The sequence below is a fragment of the Aythya marila genome (genome assembly GCF_965140915.1).
Source record: "Aythya marila genome assembly, chromosome: 2".
NCBI lineage: Eukaryota > Metazoa > Chordata > Aves > Anseriformes > Anatidae > Aythya > Aythya marila.
The window spans coordinates 76855297-76880229 of NC_139043.1; the positions used below are offsets into that span (position 1 = coordinate 76855297).

The following is a 24933-nucleotide window of genomic DNA, read 5'->3' on the forward strand; positions in this document are numbered from 1 at the left end:
TACAGATACACTGCATATGCCTGTGTGTGATTCAATTCCCTAGCTGGCCTAATCAACAAAAATATTTATGTTCTCTCATGTGGCATTTAGACCTGAAAGAATGTACATTTTACTCTTCTCCTTCCTATTGCTATGTCATTACTTAAAAAGTATTTTATTTTATGAGATCTACTGTTATGCCATTCTTACTGCGATCTGCAGAGACACCTGTGATACCCTCCTCCCCTGCCTCCTTGGTGCAGAGCACCTGTGAAGTAGCTTTGAGGGAAATTTAAAAATTAAAACCAGGAAAGTTAAGCACATCAGGGAAAGGCTGAACTTCAGTAAGCCACATAAGCCACATCAGGGAAAAAAAAAAAAAAAAAAAAAAAAAAAAGTGTGCATTTACATTTGTGATTTATTTTTTCAGTTTTCTGTCACCTCCTACATCTGTAGTGCCAGCTTTCTGGCAAGGAGAAGACTTAGACATCCAAATCTCTTCAGGTAGGAAGCTTCTGCAATGATTCATTCCTATCTTTTCCATTTTTGCTCACTGTTTATCTTCCTTATTTTTCAAGGACTTGAAACCTTCTCATCCAGGGTCTTGACTGAACATGTACATAAATATTTTTTTTAGTCCAGAATATATTCAGTCCTGCAGTAAGCCATTCAACTTTCTAAGTAGTGACCTTAGCTCAAAAATAGCGTATATAATAACATGACAAACAAGCCAGGTCAGTTTTATGAATGGGTGAAATTCAAGTCCCTAACAGAGATAAAAGCAAATGCTTGAGTGTGAAATATTTATTACTAACTGGTAATTATTGTTTTATATTAAAGTTTCCAGAGGTGACAATTCTAATTAATTTAAAAGTCCTACTCCCCAGCTGTAAGGTAATGGTTGTGAAGAATCTGTTTTTCTGAGCAGGAGGAAAGTTGATTCTCACTACCTTAAAAGCAAACAAAATTAATGTCCCAAGACATCATGAGTCACTGCTGTCATAGGTACCATACTGTGTAATATCCTTATGCATATGATTATAGGTATCTGTAATTCCAAAAACTGGAATTAATCCACCTATTCCAAAATTGAGTTTTATGAAATAGCCATTATTATAACACAGGAAATCTCTCTTCAGTGGTTCAAAGGCACTGGTCAAACAATAAAGAGATTAAATGTTGTTACATTAACAGTATGAACATGCCAGGATAAATCCATTGGTAAATTCTTTTATAATTGTCTAAGCACACAGCAACACACAAAGTGCTCAACAGCAGACCAGCTGGCTAGTTCATATGCATTTGTGAATAATGAAAAAAATATTTTTTTTCTCATCTAAGAAAAAAAATGAAAAAAGATATTTGAAGCTGTTATCTGAATTGTTTTTCAATTACTGTTACTCAATCAGATGTACTAGAAACTTTAAATCACATTGAAAAGATGAGCCTGCACTATCAGTATAAAAAGCTTGGGGAGAACAGGCAAGGTAAACAGAAAAAACCATGCACAAAATTGAAGTGACAATCTGATACTGTCAAAAGATCATTATATTTGATATGGATCGTTTGATGAGATAGAGGCCAAATTCAGCCCTGGGGTAAAAAAAGATGGAATGCCCAGAGACTGGAAAAGTAACAGCAGAATCTTTTATTTCCTTTTTATTTTGAAGCAAGAAATAGGACGTGCACTGCAGCTACAGCTCTCTATAAAAGGTATGGAAAACAGTAGTATTTTTGTCTCTGAAAGAAGCTCAAGGAAACATGCATCAATTTCATGTTTTATTTAAATTTCTCATAATTGTAGAATCATTTAGTTTGGAACTCCTTACCTAATATTTAGTTGTACTGATTATTCTTCTGCCTATTGCTATCACCATTAGGGCATCTGTCTCACAGTATTGCATTTGTCTCAGGCTTCCATATTTTGTTTTCCCTCTGTCCCTCAGAGTTGTCTTTGAAAGAAGGCATGCATATCTTGTAAAACCTCTAACAAGGTAACACATTGAAAGAAGTGCCAGTCACTTAATACAGGAAGGGGAAAAGAGTTTTCAGCTGTCAAGAGCATAAAACATGTAGTAGAATGCAATAAAATAATACTGGTAAGGTCTTGCTTTCCTCTGCCCTTTTCCTCCACTGGTGACTGTTCTTTTCTGTAGTTCAGTTGCAATTGGAAAGCGATCTGGCTACATGCAACCACCTGAGGGAGGGGTGATTTAAGCCCACACACTTCTCTATCAGCCACATTTAGTAATGGAAGAATTGTGAAACTCCTGTGTTGTGGTCATTGAGTAAAAGACATTAGAAAGCAAAAAGGCAAAGTAGATTCCCCCTCCCGCCCCCCCGCCACCCTCCAAGAATGGTAGCACACGTATACATCTATGAGTTTTAATCCAGCTACCATTTATGGACTTAAGTTTTCAGTTCTTATGGTACCACAGTCCATAGAATTGTCTCTCTACACATTGTTTCTGAATTAAAACAAATTCAAAAGGGAATATCTTAAATATCATACTGTCTGTCTGTTCTAGCAGATCCTAGAGTAATGGTGATTTAAGCGAATTTAATCTGTAAACCTCAGGAGGTCACTATATTTATTGGGATTTTTTTAAGATCAATTTCAGAGAAGAAAAGGTAATCTCAAACCTCTGTAAAATAATAGGCTATGTAACAATACAATGTTTTGCTTGTACAGGAAGGAACTTGTTATATATATGACATAGAGCTTAGGGACTCTCTTAATTATGTATATCATTCTGTACAAATGAACTTACTTTGTGCACAGTAAGGCAAGAATTACTATTTAAACCCCAAAATCACTGGGGAAAACCTGTTACTCAGTTCTTGAAAGTTTATGCTAAAACTAATTTTGTTCCTTGAGCTATCTGGGGAAGAATTCTACAGACAAACATTCTACATATCTACAGACAAGCAATTCTACGTATCAAATTATGACAATTATGTACACCCTTCAGATAACTTTGCTAGCTATAATCTGTAGGGTTACTGTTTTTTTGCCATATATTCTACCTGAAGTCCAATGTTAGAGGTGAGGATTCAGCATGGAAGGGGGTTTAGGTTATGTCTTGTACCTACTTTCTGACTGTCTCTGGCCTATCCCCCTTAACATCTTCAGAACTTCTTAGCTCAAAACACAAGTACTCATCAAAATAAGACTTCTCTTAGATGGCTGAAAATAAAGCTATTTTAGATAATCTTATTTATTTATTCATTCATTCATTTTTAACAAGTATCAGCTAGCATTTCTTTTGTAGAGTATCACCTTATTTGTGAGTGTTCATTTCCCTCCTATTGCTTCACTCTTCTCCAGGCTCCTCAGACTTAATTCAGCCCAAATTCCTACAAAATCACTGTGTTTTCTCAGTGGTGAGAAAGGCACTCAGAGAACAGTTCAAAAGACCTCCACGAGGTCATGAAAGAGAACCTACACTAAAGCAGGCAAACAGGAAACAATAACAAGGACTTAAACAGAATTTAAGCTACCTGATCATAGCTTTTCCTTCTCCAAACAGTTTTTCTGGTGTTACCAGCAAAGTTAACTTTCCTAATGTTGTCCTCTTAATTAAGGCTATTACCGATTATTGTTTTCATGAACCAGAGAGATCGCATGGTTTTGTCAGAGGTAAACAGAAAAGAAGAATTTTGTATCCTTCCACCCGCAGTGGTATGGTATGTGAACAGAATGGCTGCTTTTGTCATTTGTCAGCTGAACTGATTGAACCACAGCAGCAGTCATATTACCAGCAGCGATTGTTTTGATAAACACAATCTTTTACATCTGTTTTTATTTCTAATCAAAGGATAGGAATCACTTTTAAGTTCAAACACACAACTATATATATTTTCAATGTTTTATTAGTCTAATCATACAGTAGTTTGCTCACACAGTTTTCCAGAAAATATGACCTGGACTTTGTACAAACACCTCATAATAGAATTATTTAAATTTAACCATTTAAAATTTAGGTATGTTAAACCAAGAAAGTTACTGACATTCCCACTATTACTGAGACAGTAAAAAGTGCCTCCAAATTGTTATTTCTCCTTACCACCTCTGCATTATGTCTAGGTGACTTAACTAGAAAGATGGCCAACTTTTAAGTCACAGAGAAATTCAGACATTCTGAGAGTGTTGCTGAAGTGAAGATAAGCCATGTCCACCTCTCTCTCTTTATCTGCAGAGCAAATCACGTCATCATAAAAAGATTTACTTTCACTAAATCTGTGCTGGCTGTTTCCAGCCTCCTTGTCCCTCCTGTCCCTGCAAAGGGCTTCCATAATTTTGAGGGCTGTGGTGAAACTGGATGGCCTGCAATTCACCAAATACACCTTCATGTTGTGTTTGGAGATGAGACTAACATATGCTTGCTTTTAGGCAGCAGACCCCTTATCTCTCAGTTGCCACATTGCAAAGATGATGAAATGGCCTTGTGAAGTCCCAAAAAGCGGATGTGAAGACATCAAACTAGCTCTGCATTCCCAGATGCACCCCATATGGGCCTAGAGACTTATATATAATTTGCTTTACTGCTCCCTAACTTAATCTTTCTCTACTGATTCAAAGATCAAAGCCGATATTCCTTTAAGTGGTATATTCTTTATTACAGCGCTGGATGCACGGGGGATCTCTCCACCTATCGTGCATACCCAAAGCAAAAAGCAGTCTTGAATTTATACAATCAATCTATCAATATTCTACAAGCACCTATACATATGCATTACCTATCCCCGCCTTCCCTTGCTTCTCATGCTAATTAGCCTTTTGGCACCTTGCGCCTGCGTAGAGCCTTCCAAGAATTGTGGGCAGGGGTCTTTGGGACATGGGCAGGGGTCTTTGGGAGGAAGACCCCGAGTCTTCCTCACAGTGTACTTTTCACCTTTGGTCAGGAATCTGCTGAATTGGCATGTTTCTTAATTGCAAGAGCTGGTTGTTGCTAATTCTCCCGTTTGTTGTATCTTTATAATGAATTCCAATGTCCAGTTTCGAGATTTATAGTCCTTACATTCGTTTCTCTGTCCGTCTGCCGCTTCCTTATCATGAGTTCCAGTGTCTTGTTTCGAGATATACAGTCCATGTCTGAGGATTGTCCTTGCCTCCCCAATACCTCCCCAATACCTCCTTAATCACTAGTCTGCTACTAGATAGACTTTCGAGGCCTGGGAACTGACCTCACCAGTGAAAAACAGGGCAAAAAATACATTTTGCTCTTGACCTTTCCTATGTGCTGCTTGATTTTTCTTTGGTTGTGTTCTGTTGCCAGTGTATTCATATAAGACAGTTTCATTATCTGTCCTGTCCTAATTCCATCCTCGTGTGCCCTTGACAGTGCTTCTTTTTTCCTCCTTGGAAAAGCTACCTCCCAATACCACCTTCTGTACACATCTTTTTGGCATTTTGTTTGATGTAAAGGAGACCAATGATGCCATAGAGCTTATGAGCTGAATAGGTGGTTATTCCTTTTTTGTTTTGCAGGAGTAAGTCATACCAGTATCATAGCAATCTTCTTCCAAAAGGAATCTGTTAGCTCAAATCCAGTTATTGTGACCATTAAAGAGTTGGAGACTGTTGGCTGTTTTAATGTTGAGTGCTTTATAAGAGAAGTTAAAATTCTGAGTTGGTGGATAATTTGATTTCTAATGTGCTGTGTTAGGCCTTACTTGCAAGTATAGCTATACTTCCGAAGTTTTAGTCAGTGACAGAAGGAGCTATTTCTAAACAAGCAATCAGTCAAAACTCCCTTGTCATTTTAAGTTAGATGAATTTACATATTCAGTAATCTAATAAATGCCCACATTTGGTTTTTCTCTAGTTATATATTTGATGAAGGCAGCTTTTAAAATCTTGTTCTTGAATTGGATAGGTTTTTTTTCTTTATTTTATTTATTTATTTTTTTTTCCTCTCTTTAGAAGGGTGTTGATTGCAATTTACTGTATGTTTCACCAATGAAGTGTAAAATCTTAGCATGTTGCATGGTAAGCTTTTCTTTTTTGGCATTTTCCTTAGGTCACATTTTATGGAAAAGTTACTTCGTTCTGAATCTAACAGGATACCTGTGTAGGAGGTGTTGGGAAGCTTTAAAATGTTTCCATAGATACAAAACAGAGCCCTAGCAGCAGCTTTCAGCCAGGCCATGTAAGCGTTGAGATATTTTTTCTAAATTAGCAATGGGCTGTCGGATTCTATCCAAATATATATTGGATATATATATGTTCATTTTTCAAAGTATTTTTTTTCCCCAGGGTATCTCCACTGGTGGAAATTGACACAGCTCCACCGGTATCAATGGAACTGCATGAGCTTATGAACTTTCATGGTGCTTCTAGATAACATTTTAAGGTAAGAGAATGCACATACTTCAGTTCATATCTAGCCAGTCTGCCAAGCTTTATTTAGTTATCTGCAATGCATTTATTACATAAATGCTTGGCATTATGGATTGCTGAGCTTAGTAGAATTCACAGTTAGTAAAAAGTTACTTGCAGCGAAGAAAATGAGAAGAAACATGAAGTTAGGATACCTGATTTTTATGGAAGAACTCTACTTCTGTATTTTTTCCATGTTGTGCTTGTACTGCCAACAGTGTCTCCAAGCTCCCTTTTCCTTTCCTGTTTTATTTTCATGTTTACTACTCTTCCACTGCCTGTTCCTTTCAGATACTCTTGCTATCCTTTCATCATCCTCCTGTAATTTATAAATAGACTGCAGACTATTCACTTTACCTCTAGTATATCCCTGTGAAGACCACTGGGACCTCCCTGAAATGAAATACTAAGCCCTGATATTAAGTTCATAATTGTTATTGTTATTGAATACCTCTGTGCTTCAGAGAGAGGGAAAAGAAGAAGAAGAAAAAAGTATAGGCTTATTTTCTAAGCTCCTCTCCCAGCATTCATTGAACTCGAGACAAAATGGAGGAATGACACGAGGAAAGTTTATTTTTCACTCTTGCAGCTGCACGGCTCGGGTGCCCCGTGTTTGTCACAGCCCTGAGGGCACCGCCCGGGCCCGGGCCCCACGGCAGCCTCAGGGCTGCCAGCCCCTGCCCCAGCGGGGCCGCAGCAGGGCCGGGCTCCAGCTCCCCACAGCCCTGCCCGGCCACGGCCCCACGGAGGTGCCCGGCTGCTGGTGGGGCGCTGGGCCGAGCCCTGCCTCCCCCCGGGCTGCCCCAGGCTGCCGGCCCCAGCCGCGCCGCGGGGAGGCTGCGTGGTGAGATGGCAGGCGAGGAAAGCGCTTGTTTGCCTTCTGCAGGTGAGGGGCTGTGTGCACCTGCTGCTAGGTGTCTGTAGATATTTACCAATATTTAAGTTCCCGCTAAAATTGCTGAGAATCGTGGAAGTTTACTTAAAGGTAGGTTCAACCATGCTGTTTCTCCAACCTCCCCCTCCCCCCCTTGTTATTTCTAACCTTGCAAGGCTCTTCCCTGCCAAAGCTATTTCCAGTGATCCTCAGTCTGAGGGACAGAGCATTTGCAGTGCTCTTCTACTGAGCAGGTTCTTCTCACACAGCCACTGGCACTGTGAATGTAAAGAAGGAGCATTTTCTTCTGCCTGTGTCTTTAGTTAGCACTGCCTCTGCCTGTCCTGGCACAGTTTGCTCCTATAATCTACATAAGAATACATTAAATTCTTAAACTGTCAACAGACCAAAGCCATGCTGTCTTTAGATGTGGTTTTCTCTGTATTAATCATAACCTTATGTCTAGTACCTATCTAAATTTAAATAGCGTTGCAGCTAATGGTAAATGATCCTGAAAGCACCTACAAGGTGCTGCTAATACATCAATCCTCTGCAGAATGTCAAAAGAAGACAGGAGAGGACTGGGAATCACTACAGGTACAGTTCAGTAAATTAACAAACTCTTACTATCACAAAACTGATTTTTTTTCCTCTCTTATTTTTTGTGGTTTCTTTGGCAGTTTCTGATAGTTCCTTATAGCTAGTTTTCATGATAGAAATGCCATTTGTTTTCCACATCAGCCATTTCAATGAAGTTGTTGCATAGAGTTGTTTCAACCTGGTGTGTGTGTGGTATTTTTTTTTTTTTTTTATTTTTGTTTTGTATAGTTCTGTGTGGGTTGGAACTGTATGTATGTGACATGTCCTGAACAGAGTATCAACTTTTCACCTATAGGTACAAGGTCAATGACAGAAAGTACTTCTATTGCATGTTTTAAACTATTTTCTGTAATGTCTGTGGTTGTGTAAATGTTGATGGGTTTAATGGTGGGGTAAAATGCCAACAGCCTGAAATAGCAATGAGTGGGTAGATATGGCAGTGTTACTGCATTCCAAACGGTCTACAGCTTTCACTTTAAAGAAAGGAAAAAAAGCATATGAACAAAAATGTGCATTAACATGTGGCCCTAGCTAAGTTCAATAAAACCCGTTTAGTCCTTACTAAGGAAAAGGTTTCTTAGTAAGCCCTGTGTTAGCTTGATAACAACTTGGATTTAACCTCCGCACCTTCACTGCAAAATAAGATGCAAAGGATGGGCTTTAAGAGAAAAATACCATCTAATTGAAACTGTAGTTTTGAGAAACACTGTTCTTTCCCTGAAGTTGGAAAATGACTGGTAAAGAGTTCATGTGTATAAGGAGGCCACTCTTGTCTTCACTTTTTCATTCCATACTATGTAGTAAATGAATAAGAGTAGTAGAGCACAGCAAGATAAAAACATGGGCCACTGATCAGAAGGTTGATTATAGTGTCAATAATGATATATTCAGTAATTTTTGTTGCCAAATGTCTTCTGTATGCATTAGCATGGAACAATACACACTGTTTATTTTGCAAATAGCATATAATAATCAACATATTGTAATGTGTATGTGCCAGTGAATATTTGCTGTACAGCTTTACCTCAGGAACTCTCTGCCCTGGTTCTGTCAAATCAGACAATACTGCCAATGTATAAAGTGTAAAGAAAGAAGAAAAACAGGATTATATGGGCAAAAATGCACATTGATTTTTATATTGATAAACCTTTTTTGTTACTGGCTTCTGAAGTAAGACAGGTGAACCGAGATGTTTATAATATGGTAGGTATTTTAATCAGCTCAGTAATTAGGATTTTTCACAGCAGGGAAAGGGTGGCTATTTAAATATTTTATATGGATTTAAAACTCTCTTAGCTAGAGGTATTAGTCTTTTGTTTTATGCATACATTTGTAAAGATACAAACCATTATATTTCCTATTGTGTTTTGTGGGTCAAATGATAACTCTTTGTTCTATGTGGCTGTTACTGAGTATTTTGCACTCGCTATACTTCTAGTAGAGAGTACATGAAAGACTGTACCATTAGGAATGGCATTGAGAGTGTTGAGGGTGCAACCACTGAAGTAGCTGGCATGAGAACTATAGGCAAAAATAAAGCACAGGCTGTTCTTTGAAAATAGGGAATAGAATTTAATGAGGACAGGGATGTCCTTGACTGGATAGTTAGGCAAACTTTCTGTGTCCTTATATTTATTTGTTTCAAACTTTCCAAGGTATTGCAAATATTACAAGCAACAGCATGCTCTATTTGGAAAAAAAACAAACACCTCATCTTTTCCAGATTGGGAATGTGTTTCCAGAGCTACAACTTGACAAAGAGGACTCCAGATGTTTTCACTTTCCCATGTGGAAAGCTGTGTATACTTTTTCCAATCCCAAAGTAAAATATGGAAAGCTTGTTCAAATCCATTATTTGCTGCCTTCAGGTCATCTTTCATGATGCTTGAACAGTGATATGTAATGTGATTTTTATGTGGAAAACTGCAGTTGAACTTTTCAAGGTGTTTTGTAAGTATGCATAACAAACATTGTAAACCAAGAACTTCCAGTCTTCAGCTTTTGTCTAATACATGTTTAAGTCTGATTTTGCTTTGGGCAAGTTCTACTTGAAATTATGCATATGGATAGCATTTTAGTCTTTGTAAGTGCCTCTGCTCTTGTCTCAGAGCTTTCTATATTCTTCATCCATTATTGACATATTTTGGCAATTCTGTTTGTCCTGTAAGTGTAGCAAGAAATAGGAAATACTAATGGGTTCATTTTTAGCACTCAGTGCAGAAAGAGGTCAATGCTATAATTTTCCACCATGTGATGATAGTATTGCTGTGAGCATTTACTCCAGAAATCCTAATGCTAATGCATGTTCTAGTCCAAGATAATTTGTTAGTGTGTGTTACTTGGAAGTGAAGAACTTTCAGCTGATTAAGAATAGCATAGATACATAATTAATGGAGAGAAAAAAAAAAAACGGAAAAAAAAAACAACAAAAAAAACTATGTATCTTTTGCCTGTCTGGGAATCCTAACCCTCTTCATCATGCAAGGTTCAATAAAATGAAGAGAACTGAGAAATTCAGAAAATCAAGGGGGAACTGGGGTCCCCATAGACTGTGTAGATTTCTGTCTTAAGCCACAAGAAGAGTTTATTTCCTTAAGTTGCATTTTTCCACCATCTAAAGCATAGGTGAAATATGCATGTGAATGATTCTAACCCTCTGAGTATGCCTGGCTACCTTGTTTATGAGAACTGTGTATTTCTGTGAAGTTCTGATAGCTTCATGAAAAGGATAGGACTAATCTCACTTGCTTTGCAAAATAAGTTTTAAAGATGTTTTGACGGCTTCCGGATTAGTAGGTTCCTAGGTAAGAGATTTCATTCTTTGTCATAATACGATTATGGGACTAACTGCCCTCACTAACGTAAGTTCTTGCTCAAATTTGTACAGTGATATTAGCAAAGAGTAGCATCCAGCATTTAGGCTGAATATATGTTATTAGATATCTCCAGGACTCCTACTTTTCTTGACTATTGCTAAAGCACTTCATAAAGGAGGAAATATGAAATGTTTTCATCACTTAGGTACCGTTGCTTAAGAATTTACTTTTTTCTTTGCTAAAAAGGTAGTGTTACACATCTTCTTTGGAGGTCAATGCTTGAGATTTGATCAGACCAAGATTACTTGTTGTTTAATTATATGTAATGAAGTATAGATCTATTTGTTCGTGTTAACAGGAGTGGACATTTTATAGACAAGTAAATTTCATGGAGCACTGGATATATTTTCAGACTGAAAATTCCAGTCATCCATGAAATTAAAGAGAAAAGGGTTCTCTTTAAAGGGAAGTTTTGCAATTACTGATCCTGTCCACTTGTTTGATTATATTTTCCTATACAAACTTTTTTATCACTTTCAGTAAACCTTTCACTATTATATTTATTGGTATGGCCAATATAAGGAAAGGTGTGGTAGGAAGCTTGTTTAAATAATTGTGATGGCAAGAATCTATGCAAATTTTGCTCTGGAATGAATTTTGCCGTACATTTCAGGGAGTCAGCCATCATATATGGTTTTAACGGTGTGAAGTCTGTCAAAAATACAGTAGGAGTTGCATGGACAAAAAAAAAATAAATCCTGTTCAGTGCTTTGAAAATGTTCTTTGCAGGGTCTCTTGGTTAATGTCATACTGCTATTTTTGCACAACTTCAAATGTATGAAAAGCTTCTGAATGTTTTATTTAAAGAAATGAGGGACTGGTTCTGTTAAAAAAAAAAAAAAAAAAAAAAAAAAAATCCCCCCCAAAAAAGTGCTTAAAGTTAGTCACAGAGGTCTGCAGTTTACACATCCATAAAACTATTTGTATTTTTGGAGATGCTTTGAGCTACTAGAATTTGTGTTAATTTCAGTAGCAACTGCCACTGATCATCAGACTACGTTAATACAAGTGTTCCATATCAAATGACTTCCTTGTAAACCAGTTTACTGCAGATTAAATTACTAACTAAATTATTTCTGAGCTAGACAGGCAGACTGAATAATATCAAGACTCTACTCTTAAAGTAGAGCCAGGTTGCCACAGGTACACAATCAGGACAAGGAGGCATCTCTATATGGAATTTCCTTTAACTTGAGATACAGGGCTGGGGAACCTGCCCTGTAAGGGAAGACTGAAAGAGTTAGGTCTTTTTACCCTGCAGAAGAGAAGGCTCGGAGGGGACCTCATCATGGTCCTCCAGTACTTGGAGGATGGAGTGTCTCTTTTTACAGGGAGCCATTGGGAGGGCAAAGGACAAAGGTACAAGTTGCACTGGGAGAGGTTTCATCTTGATACAAGAAATAAGTGAGAGCAACCAATCACTGGAGCAACCTCTCCAGGGACGTGGGAGAGTCCCTAATGCTGAAGGTTTCCAGGATGTGAATGGACAGGGTGCTGGATAATCTCACCTAAGCTCCCCTTTTCCTGTGAAAGGTTAGATCTGGTGATCTTGTGAGGTCCTTTCCGATCTGATCTGGTCTGTGGTTCTCTGATTCTGTATTATCTTCTATTGGAGCACTTGTGATGGAGGAATTTTCTCCTACCTCACAACAAGGAAAAACTGGCTCTAGGGTGTTGAAGATAATTATTTGTGTAAGGCCTACTGCTCCTTGTATCTCCACCTGGCAGCAGTCCATGTGTTTTCCTTGACATCATAGCTCCAGTAGGTCTGCCAAGAACATAGTGAAGGCTGGCTCCATATATAATTCTCAAATTTAGCCAAAGACTAATCAATAAACCTGGTCAAAAGCTGTTAACAAAACCTCTTTTTGTCATAAAGAATGCTTCCTAGTTGAATTTCAGCTGTTTTGTGTATTGCAGACATTGAAACAGCAGATCATCCTTCTGCATTTTCAGTGCAACTTTTATACGCATACCTAGCTGTATTCTATAGTCTTGCAGTGCCTTTAATGATTTCTGTTAGTGTTTCTGAGTGCATTCTTTTCCTATTTCAGTTGTGAACTCCACTGCCATCTCTATTCAGGCTGAAAACACATTTCGGTATGTCTGCATTATCACAGAGTGGAGGCCATGTTCTCACCACCCCTATTAAATACGGCATGTAGTTTTTCTTCCTTTAGCTTCCCATGTCATGCAGTCTTGGCATTCCCAAAAGCCTTTTCGGAGACTTTTCCTTTCTAAAGAGGAGGATTGACTGCAATTAAAAGATCTCCCTCATGTACATTACATTCATTACAGTGTGAATTGTCTACTGCTTTGGTCACGTACATAATGTCTTGGCTGTCACTGAAATACGGAACTGGAGAGTATATATACCTATAAACCTACACTTTGTGACTGTGCTTGAGTTAAGTATTGAATTAAGTATTCACTTAATTGAATAATTAATTATTTATTAATTTTATATTATTAATTAATTTTATATTATTATAAAATTATATTATTTATATTGTATTATATTTATATTATTATTTATATTATTATTAATTTAAAATTATGAAATAATTATTACTTAATTAATAATTAAGTATCCAGCATTGCTCTACTTTGTCATTTACTGTCATTGTAGAAGAGATGGTTCCAGACTGTTGTATTTGGGGGTGGGTGGTATTGCTACTCTCTCTTTTTTCTTAAAAAAAAATAATAATAATAAAAAAAATAATAATAAATAATAATAAATAATAATAATAATGAAAAAGTAGTTTTACTATCTAGGCTTTCTTTGTATTTCAGACCCATGTAAAAACCTTTCTTTTTTTGAGACTAATTCTGGCGTTCCTATGTAGTTTGCTGCTCAGGGATGCCTATTATTACTCTGTAAACTCCAATGTAACCAAGAATGAAACCATGGACACTACAATTCCGTACTTGTGAAATACTGGACAAATATATTGCTACCTTTCAGAAGTCATAAAATTTACAAACAACGTGTTAATAACTTTAAGGATACAAAGAGTTCAGATAGCTTCCTGAGGTTATCTCAGAGGAATTGAACTTTTTGTACAAGATGGGATGAAAGTTCAGCATATGAAAAAGACAATGATAACGTTAATAAAAGATAAGGATGTTTCTCATAATCCTGTCTGAAAGTTTGTGATGAAATATTACTGGTTTTTAAGGTGCTGGTAAGCCCCACAAGACGCTGACATGGCTTACTGATAATCATAGAAGATTGTCTTTAATCTAGATTTTTGTGTTTTCATGAAAGGCTTTTCATGCGTTCATATCACACCGCTGGTCCCTTCAGCTGAAACTTCAGATGGGCTCTGATTACTTTCCTTATTGAAGTGAAGAACTAGCAGAATGAAAACACTGTGCAAAGGGAGGCTGTCCATGGATGGTAGTTTCATTACCAAAAATTACTGTTTTGTTATTTTAGGTGTCTATTAGAAAACATGACGTATATTTGTTAGGAAAAAAAATCTCTCAAGATCAAAACCTAATAATATGTGAAGCATGATTTGCAATTACTTAGCTGTGTGTGTTTGTAAGTACTATTTCTGTGCACTTAACAGGACATTCCGACACTTAACAGGAAATAATAAAAAGTTAGTTTTCCATAAAAGCTACAGAAGTTTAATATATTGAAACAGAGCCAAAGCATGCTCAAAGTGTGGTGTTGTCTTACACATCTTGTTAGTTCTGTAAGTATTTCCAGTTTTCTGTGTGAAAGTTGTCTTATGTGGGTATGTTCATTAGTTTAAGGCCACCTATTTAAAGATCCGAAGATATTTGGATGCTTTGAGAATGAAATTAACTGACTGATTGAACTTTCAGACTTACAAATACCTTGATAAAAAAACAGTAATACTTTCCTATTTGCATGTTTAAGGCAAAATTACGTGACATATTATGAGGTGATATCATAATAGATAAAACACCAGTGCTTCAGACAGATCCTTGCCTGATGGTAAAGCCTTTCAGAATTTGCCAATGCTACACTGAAATAAATGAAATCATACTTTTTTTATGGTGATAGAGAAGCTGCCTGACAAATTCACTATGTTCATTTTCAATACAGTTTCATCTAGCTTAAGGTCCTGCTTCCTGAGTGCAATTTCTTTCCCTTTTGGTACTTTCTCCATAGCTATCAATTTTATCCAAAATTTTAAGAGTTAATTTGTAATACATAGAGGCCAAAATATTTCAAATAATAAAATCAGAAATGGAATCTAATGTTTTCACTAGATATGGATATTAAATATAAGGGTGAATTCCTGTAAATACACTATTTGTTTTTTTAAGAGCTCTTAAATGAGAGCCAGAAGTAATGGAAGAGATGTGGCTCCAATTTTAATCAGAAATTATTTAAGAAAAATCAGTAATTCTGAAAAGTAAAGATAGTAGTTCTCAGCATGGTTGATTCACCGTACAAGGTGGGGACAATTTTTTTTTTTCTTAAATCTTAGCATTAGTGGTAACCCCATGCCAGCACATCCTAACCCTTTAAAATCACATGAGATCTTGATGGTTGAGCACCAGGGAAAACCCCAAGACCATTGCGTGTAAACCCAGTGCTCTGTATGTATGTAAGAGTTCTGAAGTCAGAGAGCAGCTTGTCAGGTAAAATACATTTGTGTCGTCTTATTAGACCTGCTGACATTGAAAACTGGAGGAGGAAAATAAAAAAAATATCCCAATGGACCAAGAACTTTGACTAGGATAAATCAAGCTCAACAAGGCAGTGTAGTCTGGTCAAACATCTGTCCTCAATTTTTTCTATTCGCTTATATGTACTGCTCAGCCTATAAAAAAATCGTTTTTATAAAATACAGTAGCTGTGTTCATATGAAATCAATAATTCAGGTCAAAAATAGGAAACAAGACTCCTGATTGCTTCCCAGAAGAGGCCTTTTGGCTTTTCCTTTTCAGTGTCTTTATAGCACTCCTAGATAGACAATCCTTGACAGAAGAGCAATGTCATTTGCTTGGTCTCTGTCTTTCAGTATGCAAAAGCTAGGCAGGCCCCTGCCTGTTAAGAAGACAACTGAGGTTTGAGTTTAATTAAGCAATTAAATTCTATTGCTTTGTAGTATTTGAAGCTAGGAACAGCTGCTGAAACTGATTACACACTGAGGCGAAGCCTGAGGTGTTTGATCAGTCCAAAAAGTCATTTTATGCCAAGTAAGGAATGAAGTGATAAAGATTATTCTTGTAATTATATAACAAACTCATAATATAACAATAGGGGGACTGACTGACACTCGAAGATTTTGAGGAGTGGTCCTAAAGCTGCTTTCCTGGACTGTCCAGAGAGATGCTAGTACACAGACGTCTGCCTTTACCAGCCTCACAAATTAAGTGGAACATACTCATATTTTTCCTTCATCAGTCAATTTGAGGCCACATTGTGATGAAAAATCTGTAGCATAAAGTGTAATACATATCCTCTCCCCCCCCCTTTTTTTTTTTCTGGAACATTGGACAGACTATTCAAAGATAGTCTTGGGTAATAATAAAACTGAAACATAGTGGTAGTTCCTTAAAATCATTGAACAGTTTAAAAGAGGAGCATGTAGGGTAATGCAATGACCAAATATTGCACTGATTTTCAGGAGAAAACACTGAATGTCACGTAATTTGCATTGTTCTAGTGCTTTCCAAACATGGTAACTTGTGCAGATTTTAAAAATTGCAACCTCACAATATTCCTCCAAGGGGTATACTAAATTTTACTCCATTATTTCGTAGTTTCTGAAACTGGTTCATACAAAGCGTAACCGATTTGCCTGAGTTTGTTGAAGTGTGCCACATGTCTAAAAACAGATGTGTACGTGCTTTTAGCTGAAGTGCTGTATTTTGAATATTGAACAGTGCATCATTTCTGAGTGAATCTGAAATTCTCTCTGTGTAAAAATCACCAATTTTCACGAACAGCTATGTATTTTTTTTACATGGAGTTGCATGTTTTATGAAATTATTTGTACATATGTTGAAATCACAATGTAGGTGTCTGTTTTAGTCAGAAGAAGGCTTTTTGAAAGGCAATTTTCAGGAGCAGATGGAAGGAACAGAAAATATAGTCAGTAGCTCCAGATCATATCATGGTAGCAAGGATTACTTTAATTCTCCTGGCTGTCACTGGGTGGAATTTTTTCCTCTCAAAGACCTGAGAATTGTCTGTCTTTGCCAAATCAAACAAATGAGGGAGATGGCTCAGTAGTCACTGGCTCACATACTTAAAACTTTGAGTTGGTTTTCATATTATGTTCTTTGTCGTGATCTAACAAGTTAGATTCATGCACAAACTAGCTCATACGCTGTACAGATGGAACTTAGTATGTTCCCAGTCAAAAGGCTGCTTTTTTCTGATCAATTTAAGGTAATTCAATACTGTTGTGTAGCTTGCTTCACATTATTACCATAACGTTTGTGCAGTTTGATGTCTTAAAAATCACTGAACCAAAAAATAGGAGATAAATATTTCCAATATATTGCTGTTAATTATTTATTGCAGGCCTAGCTATATGTCACATGCTTTTAAATGATACCTAGAAACATGCTGAAATCTTTTTTCCCCTTAACGGCCCTTAAAGGCAAGTTTCTCTTTCAGCAGCAGTTTGCTGTCCCCGTAGATGTTAATTAGCAAACTTCTGAGCCCTGTTAGTCTTAATTGACTGAAATCTTTGCTCCACTTATGGTACCCTAAGCCTGATAGTGTTTTTTATCCTTGCTCTGCTGATTGAATTCAATTAACGTGCTCCCTGTTTGATACTATAAATAACATTTTTTTTTTTTTCTTTTAACAACTCTTAAAATTCCTTTCAGAATTTTTCATGTAGGGTAAGTGCCCCTTAGAATTGCGGATGTTCCACAAATTTTCCCCCCCCAAAGGGGGGAAAAAAAGGCAGACAAAAAAATTGGATCACCTTGCTAGGTTTTGCTCATGGGAGAATGATGTCAAGAAAAAGAAGAAATAGCAAATAGGACTTAATAACTTGAAAAATTGTCAGAAAAGAACTTGAAGTATAAAAGACAGTAATAGTTGCACCAAAAAAAAAGAAAGTTGTTATTCTCACACCAACTGTACAAGGAAACCATAAAGAAAGATAATCACAGAATCATCTAGGTTGGAAGAGACCTCCAAGATTATCTAGTCCAACCTAACAAGTCATCCACTAAACCATATCTTTAAGCTCTACATCTAAACGTCTTTTAAAGACCTCCAGGGATGGTGACTCCACCACTTCCTTGGGCAGCCCATTCCAGTGCCTAACAACCCTTTTGGTAAAGAAGTTCTTGCTAATATCCAACCTAAACCTCCCCTGGTGCAACTTTAGCCCATTCCCCCTTGTCCTGTCACCAGGCACGTGGGAGAATAGAGCAACCCCCACCTCGCTACAGCCTCCTTTACAGCCTCCAGGGACCTGTAGAGTGTGATAAGGTTGCCCCTGAACCTCCTTTTCTCCAGGCTGAACAATCCCATAATGATGCAGTCTTTAGATGATACAGAATGTTTTAAGTGGTGTGGGTATGCAGCTCTAGAAAAGCAGTTTCTTCTATTACGTGAGATGACAGGTGCTAGTAAAATGTCAGTAATAAAGTATTAGCAATGAGGCTCAGATTATGTTTTCGTGTAACCAAGATTAAAAATTAAAGTACAAGAAGTAACAGTAGGAGTCCCCTAAATATTCCATATATTTAGTAAGTGCTTGATGTCCAGCAAATGTAATTTAGTGAGGAATTGTGAGAACTGTTTAAAGGAGTCAAGAACTCAGTTACCTTTAACTGCAGCAGGGTCAGGGCACCTGAATCTTTATGGCACCTTTGAAAATGCCAGCTGCTGTAGATAGGGATGCGGGTAGGTTTCAGCTTTTGATAGTTGTTTTTTTTTCTTCTTTTTTTTTTCTCCCCTATCTAAAAGGGGAAAACAGTGGAGAAGATTTACATAAAATCACAAATTGGAGACACAGCCCAGTCACAGACAAAAAAACTGGGAGAAAACAACATAAAACAGAAGTAAGCAAGCCTGGTCTTCCTGTGCATGCTCTTGTAGAAATGTGTGTGTGCAGATATGTATATGTGCACGTAGAAGTGAAGTACGTTTCTTTTTGTGCAGGGTCAGTGGTGAAGATACAGAGTAGTTTTCTCTCAGAACCAAGTGATTGTGGAGAATGTGTTTTCCATGATACCCTTACAACGTGGATAACTGGGGGGATGTGCACGCAGCCCTCAGACGTGAGTGTAGGTGATGAACACCAAATGTGCTCTATCACTTCTTGTTTCTGGAGCATAAGGACAGCAATGGCATTTACGTCCATTAATATAATGATAACATCCAAACCAATTCTAAATGAGCTTAGGGATGTCATACTTAGTTTTAATTTCTGAGGTAGAAATATTGATGGGATTTATAGTCCCTGAAAGCTTGTTTCAGAATGGTTTTTGCTCACTGTCTGGTTAGTCACTTGAAAGGCTGTCCTTTCAAATGTGGTTTTCATCTTGTAATCACACAGAGACAGTTAGTGCTTTGATTTATTTATTTATTAAAAAAAAACAAAAACCAAAAAACAAAACAAAACAAAAAACAACACCCACCTTTGAAGAATTATTCTGATATTTCATAACTTTCAGGACTACAAGAGATTTTAGGTATCGATACGTTTTATTTTGCAGCATGTGTCTACAGCTTATCCATAGCCTGTTAGTGAAATGGTAAAAGAACACTTACACCACAAATCTATTACAATCCTTGTGCGAACTTCCAGTTTTTCACCTAACTTGGAAATCTGACCAAATACAGTGTGTGACCTAATATATATATATATATGTGTGTGTGTGTGTGTGTATAATGATTCGTTTTATTTTTTCTCAGACTTTCTATACTAATTTGCTATTATTCAGCTGTAATGTTGAAATGAAACTGAAGAGTACTGAGTGATGTTCAACAGTGCTGTGAAGAGAGCTCCTTAACATTTACTGTGTTAACAAATACACAATATTTACTTTTTATTATAATTACTATAAAAAAAAAAAGTTCTGTTAACTGTACTTGCTTAAAAAGCCAGACAATTTTATGAAATTATGTTTACTTCTTCTACTAAAGGAACTCTGCTTAATACTAGTGTCCTTTGTAAGTCTAATTTTGGTCTCAAGTGCTTGTTTAAACCCAGGAATACTAAACTACTCTGAACATACTTACAACTGGATCAGAAAATGGCTTCTTGAAGCTATAACAGCAGAAATTTTTGAAGAAATCCAACCTGGTCCCTTGGTTTTGATCTAGTTAGGACTTGCTCTTTTTACCTAAGGAAGAAAAAATAATGGAAAGAAACTGACTGTGTCTGTAGCAGAATATAAAACAGGATTTGATCAGAAATAGAAACAATGTCATATGTCTAAGTGTGCCAGAACTGCTATTATGTTTTGCTTGCTGCCTATAACTAGCTGTTTTCCTGGAGTATTCAACCCCAAATATAAGTTACAGTTCAAAGACTGTGCTCACACAAAACATTTCTAGAGTTCATTAAGTTCTCTGTGATAGCTTTGAAGTCCCTAAGTTTCATTCTCTTACTTACCTAAGGTAGCATTCTCCAACAGAGGAGGGGAGTCTAGTGAATCACTGAAATTTCAACAGATCAAAAAAAAAATAAAATCCTGACCAGCTCCACACCTCAATCAACCAACCACCTCCTGTTTGTTTTTTTTTTTTTTTTTCCTCCCCGTGGCTGTTTCTAGCCATTCCATTTATCTTCCATTCAGTTAATTTCACTGCACTGACCTCTTTCCATAATGCCTTTCTCATTCTAGTTCTCTTTTCTGCCTGCCATTTTTCTCTTCACACTTCTCTTTTGTACATTCTGCCTCAATTGCACCATTTGTCCCTTTCTCATTTCACCCAGTGGGCCAGACCATTTTTTTTTGTGTGTGAAAGGTTGTGTGGTTAATTCTACAACATCAAGGTGAAATGAGTGTTTACTACTAAGTTTAAGCAGAAAGTGAACCTTCAGAAATCATCCTGTTTGTAATTGCAGCATAGTGGAGGAACAGTGTGAGATTTCAAAAAACAAAGCTTTGTCACAGGTGAAAATACACATTTCAAAAACCATGTCCTTACAAATCTGCCCTTGATTAGTTTTCATTTATTGACAGCAAACAGAAGCAGAAATGGCCTACTGTCTTTGGACTGTACTTTTTTTCCCCCTAGACTTTTTGCTGTATTTCACTTTTTACAATTTTGGAGAAAATAAAGAGGAGGAGAAGGGCAAACCCTCCTATATAAAACTGATAAATCTTCAGCAGGTCATCTTCAAGAGTGCTGGAGTGAAATGAAGCCCATGTTTCTTTTCCTTTATATTGATCTAGCTACACTAATGGACTATTGGCTCTGCACTCTGTTGTTTCACTGGGTTTAGTTGAACTTGCTTTTCATCTCAAGATAACTGCACATTGAGTAGCAGATGACAGTGTTTTCCTCAACAATTTTCCATTTTCTTTTACAGCAGAAATTTTCCTGAAGTAAATGCTTTCTAATGTATTTATAATGGTTTCTGACTTGGGTTCATTTTTCAGGCTAGCAATCACACACACAAAAAGGTACGAAAAGCTGGCTAGCAAATCATACTGTCACAGTATGCACGTGATGGGTATTTAGTAGTTGTGTTGACATTTCTGATTCTGCAGTCATATACCTCTTTTAATTATACATCTTTATTAATGGAAATAAAAATAATCAGATGATTACTATGAAAAGAGAGTTGCACTTTTTAAGCACCCCTTCACTGGTATCATTTTGTGCACACTTTAATTCAATTATTAACCTACAGAGATTGTATAAAAGGCCAGCTAGTACAAACAGTGAAGTGTTGGATTTTTTAATTAATAGACACTCGAACAGCCACTTCCTGGGTTTTGTTTCCCATGGAATTGTATGCATGCAAATGTTACATTTAATTGCCTGGAGTGAAAGCGCAAACCTCTTTTCTTAATTTTAATTAGGAAATATTTCCCCCTTTAAAGTGCCCTGTGAATACTTCATGGCAGATAATCAGAGCTGAAACATCATTTGTTCTGTGCTTGCTTCAAAAGTGTTTCTTTGATTATGAATAAACATACTACATTAGCTCCAAGAGATTCCATGTGGGTTTGAGGCTGCTATTGCACTGGATTCTTTGTAAATGGAGATGAACATTCCTGAGACACAAATTACTGGAACAGAGGACGTGATGGAGAAGTAATATACAAGCAAATGAACTGTGTTCTTGCAAGTGTTTGGCAAAGCTGACTGTTTTTATTTTTTTTTTTTCTGTAATAGGTAAAAATAGATGTAAAGTAGAAATCTTACCTTGGAAGAAATAATGATATTAGTTTTCTTAAAACCTACATTTCCTGATGGAAAATTAATTGTAGTGGCTAACATAAATAGTTCAGTTTGCTACGGCTTATAAGTCGTTGGTATAAAATCAAAACCATAGCAAAGAGGAGACTAGAGGAGCACCGAATGAAGATGAATAAGCCTGACTTTTGATAGTGGGGAGCAGTAACTGGGTGTGATAAACATTGTCAGGAAGCAAGTAGGAAAGGGATGCAGGCCTATAGTATATTGCCCAGAAAAGAAGGACAAAAGGTGTGTGTGTGGGGCTGCCTCATGCAAAAGCATCTCACTGTGGCTCCACATTCTGTTGATTAAACTCTTGTTTAACAGGAACATTTGGAACCATAAAAACAGCAGTGTATAATCATCAGAAGGCTTCACTTACGTCTGGCATGAAGTTGTTTTTTAGTGGACCTTTCTAAGAGAATTGATTTTTAAATTAAGAGGGACCATTTGTTTTCTTTGGATATGTATGGTCACCCAATATAGTAGTGCTAACATAATATGTAGTGAGTTTTGCTTTTATCAAATATTTAAGTATGTTTAAGTTGGTTTGCACTCTTTCAGCCAGCTAAGCTTGATGTTTCATGGAAAACAAACATACAAATGTGAAAGGAAATGTACTTTCACATTTAAACTAATATTCTTAGTAAAAACACATTGTCTGCTGTCATCTCTAATTATGACAGCAATGTTATAGTATTTATCTTTCATACTATATTGTTGCAGATTCTTTGTTATGGTCACTGTATGTTAATAGTGACCTTTTATTGTCAATTATAATGGGTACTTTTCCCCTTTATTTCCTTGGCAATACTATTAGAAGGCAACTGTGATTGCATATACTTTCAATTTACCAGATAATTGTTTTGTAAATCTCCAGATATGCTGCTGCATGAGTGGCTCTTTCCTAAAAAGGCAAAAATAGTAATTTTTGTTTTTGAGTTTCTTGTCATACTGCTGTGAATCCGGAGTTTTGGAGAAGAACTTTTTACCAGATAGCTTTGTTGCTTTCTCTAAACCTGCAATGCTGAAAGTGAGTAAGGAAGCTTTCTGCTTTGAAATTGAAATATTTGTCCTTTCTTGTAAGGAAAAGATCTAAGGATCCTAAGCAGGAAAGGATCTCTCAGTTCCTTGTCTCCCTTTATTTTATTGATTACAGGCTGCTTGCTCATCTTATTATGTCAGGTTTAAAACTGAGCTTTAAAAATTCAGTGGTACTTATATTTTCCTGAGATGAAATCATGAAGATTTTTATTTATTTCTTTGCTATTAAATTCCTGTTGTTCTGAGTTTCCTTTAGAAAATTACCTTTTTCCTCTCCAAATAGTTGTACAGATAATTGATCGTTACATTTATGAAGTAAATTGATAATTGATTATCAATTTTATTATTGTAATAAAAACTCTGAATATAAAATATAAACAGTGTATTGAGATTCTTAAAATTCATATGAAATGAGAGAGAGAGAGAGATGCAAACCAAGATGTAGCAACTGACATGGAAGAAATTCATATTACTCCAACGGTGTTAGAGATGGGTTTTGGGGATAAAAGTCCAAGTTGGCTTCTTAAATGACAGCAGAAATAAAATGACTGAAAAGTTTGAAGTGGCAGGATTAGTTTATCTTGGCTACAAGGCAAGACAAGGCTCAAGAAAGATACTTCAAACGTATTTCACGTTTTGTAAAATAATTATAATAATAAAATGCAAGTTTAAAATAAATGCATCATGTCTCACACAGGCAGTGTGGGCTATGTTAAGCAGGTGTAATTATACAATCTTAAATAGCTTCTTATGATAGACAGTTTGCTTGCAACCCTACTAAGAAAAAAAAATGAAGTTGTCAAGCATTTAGTCAAAAGGGCTTGTTGGAAGGCTTCATAATACAATTGGGCACAGATTTTACAGAGCGTGCAAGAGGAAGAACTACAACCACTGCATGGCATCTCAGAATGAGGCAGACTTACGAGCTTCACACGTCTCCTGCACCAACTTCCTAAAGGAAAATGCCACTTTTGATGGCTTGAGTGCAAGTCTTACATTCACCTGGGTTAGGACATTGGTGGGTCGAATCACTTGGTTTCAGAACTGGTAGAATCCTAGGGTGAGTGCTACTTTGCCAGCAGCATCGGGAAAGTTTTTCTTTTGTATTGTTTTAACCAGCAGGCCCCACTGATAAAAATTGTCAGTGGGAAGATATTTTCACACAATTGGCTTGCCATTCCTATTACCCTCTAGAGGGCTACTGCATGATGTTTATAGATGCACGGGCAGCTTTTGTTAGTCTTCAAAATAATGGTGACATTAAGTGGTATCCAAAGCTACCCAGACATCCTTTGACATTTACATCTGTCAGAAAGAAAAGAACAGTTGCCTAAAGCAAACAGCTCTCTTCTCGCTCCCTGTGGACAAATAAACAAGGAAAGGGATATGGCTTGCACTGCTCCTAAAGGTCAGCACTACATCTGATTATTGGTGGGAGCGTTCAGTCAAATTCCTCCCTCAGGACACCTGGCTGCTGCCCACAGCTACTGGGGGGTTTTACATCAAGTGTGTCTTTTTGTCCCTGCTGCTGTGACACTTGCCGAGTCTGGCAAGTCGACCGGGGGGTGGGGGGGGGGGGAGCGAGGCGGGGTTCTCAGTGGTGGGTTCTCAGTTCTCACTGCTCAGAAGCAAAAACTATTACACAGTTTGAGTAGGAAAAATCAATTGTCTGTTAATCCTGTATAGAGAGCTAATAGGTTTGTGAATCAGCAGTAACCCTTAAATAACCTTGAACTGTAGCCTTTGGTAAAGGACCGTGTCACCATGCTAAGGAACTGTAATCACCAGTGCAAGAAATATC

At 37.0% G+C, this 24933-nt stretch overlaps 1 long non-coding RNA gene across 1 annotated transcript in view; it reads left to right on the top strand.

The window, feature by feature from the left end:
* The first annotated feature begins 7077 nt into the window (after positions 1-7077).
* Positions 7078-24933, top strand: part of LOC309874252 — a 54535-nt gene continuing 36679 nt past the window's right edge. Inside the window, exon 1 of the long non-coding RNA XR_014316805.1 lies at positions 7078-7346. This is a non-coding gene — a long non-coding RNA (uncharacterized lncRNA). The remainder of the gene's footprint in view (positions 7347-24933) is intronic.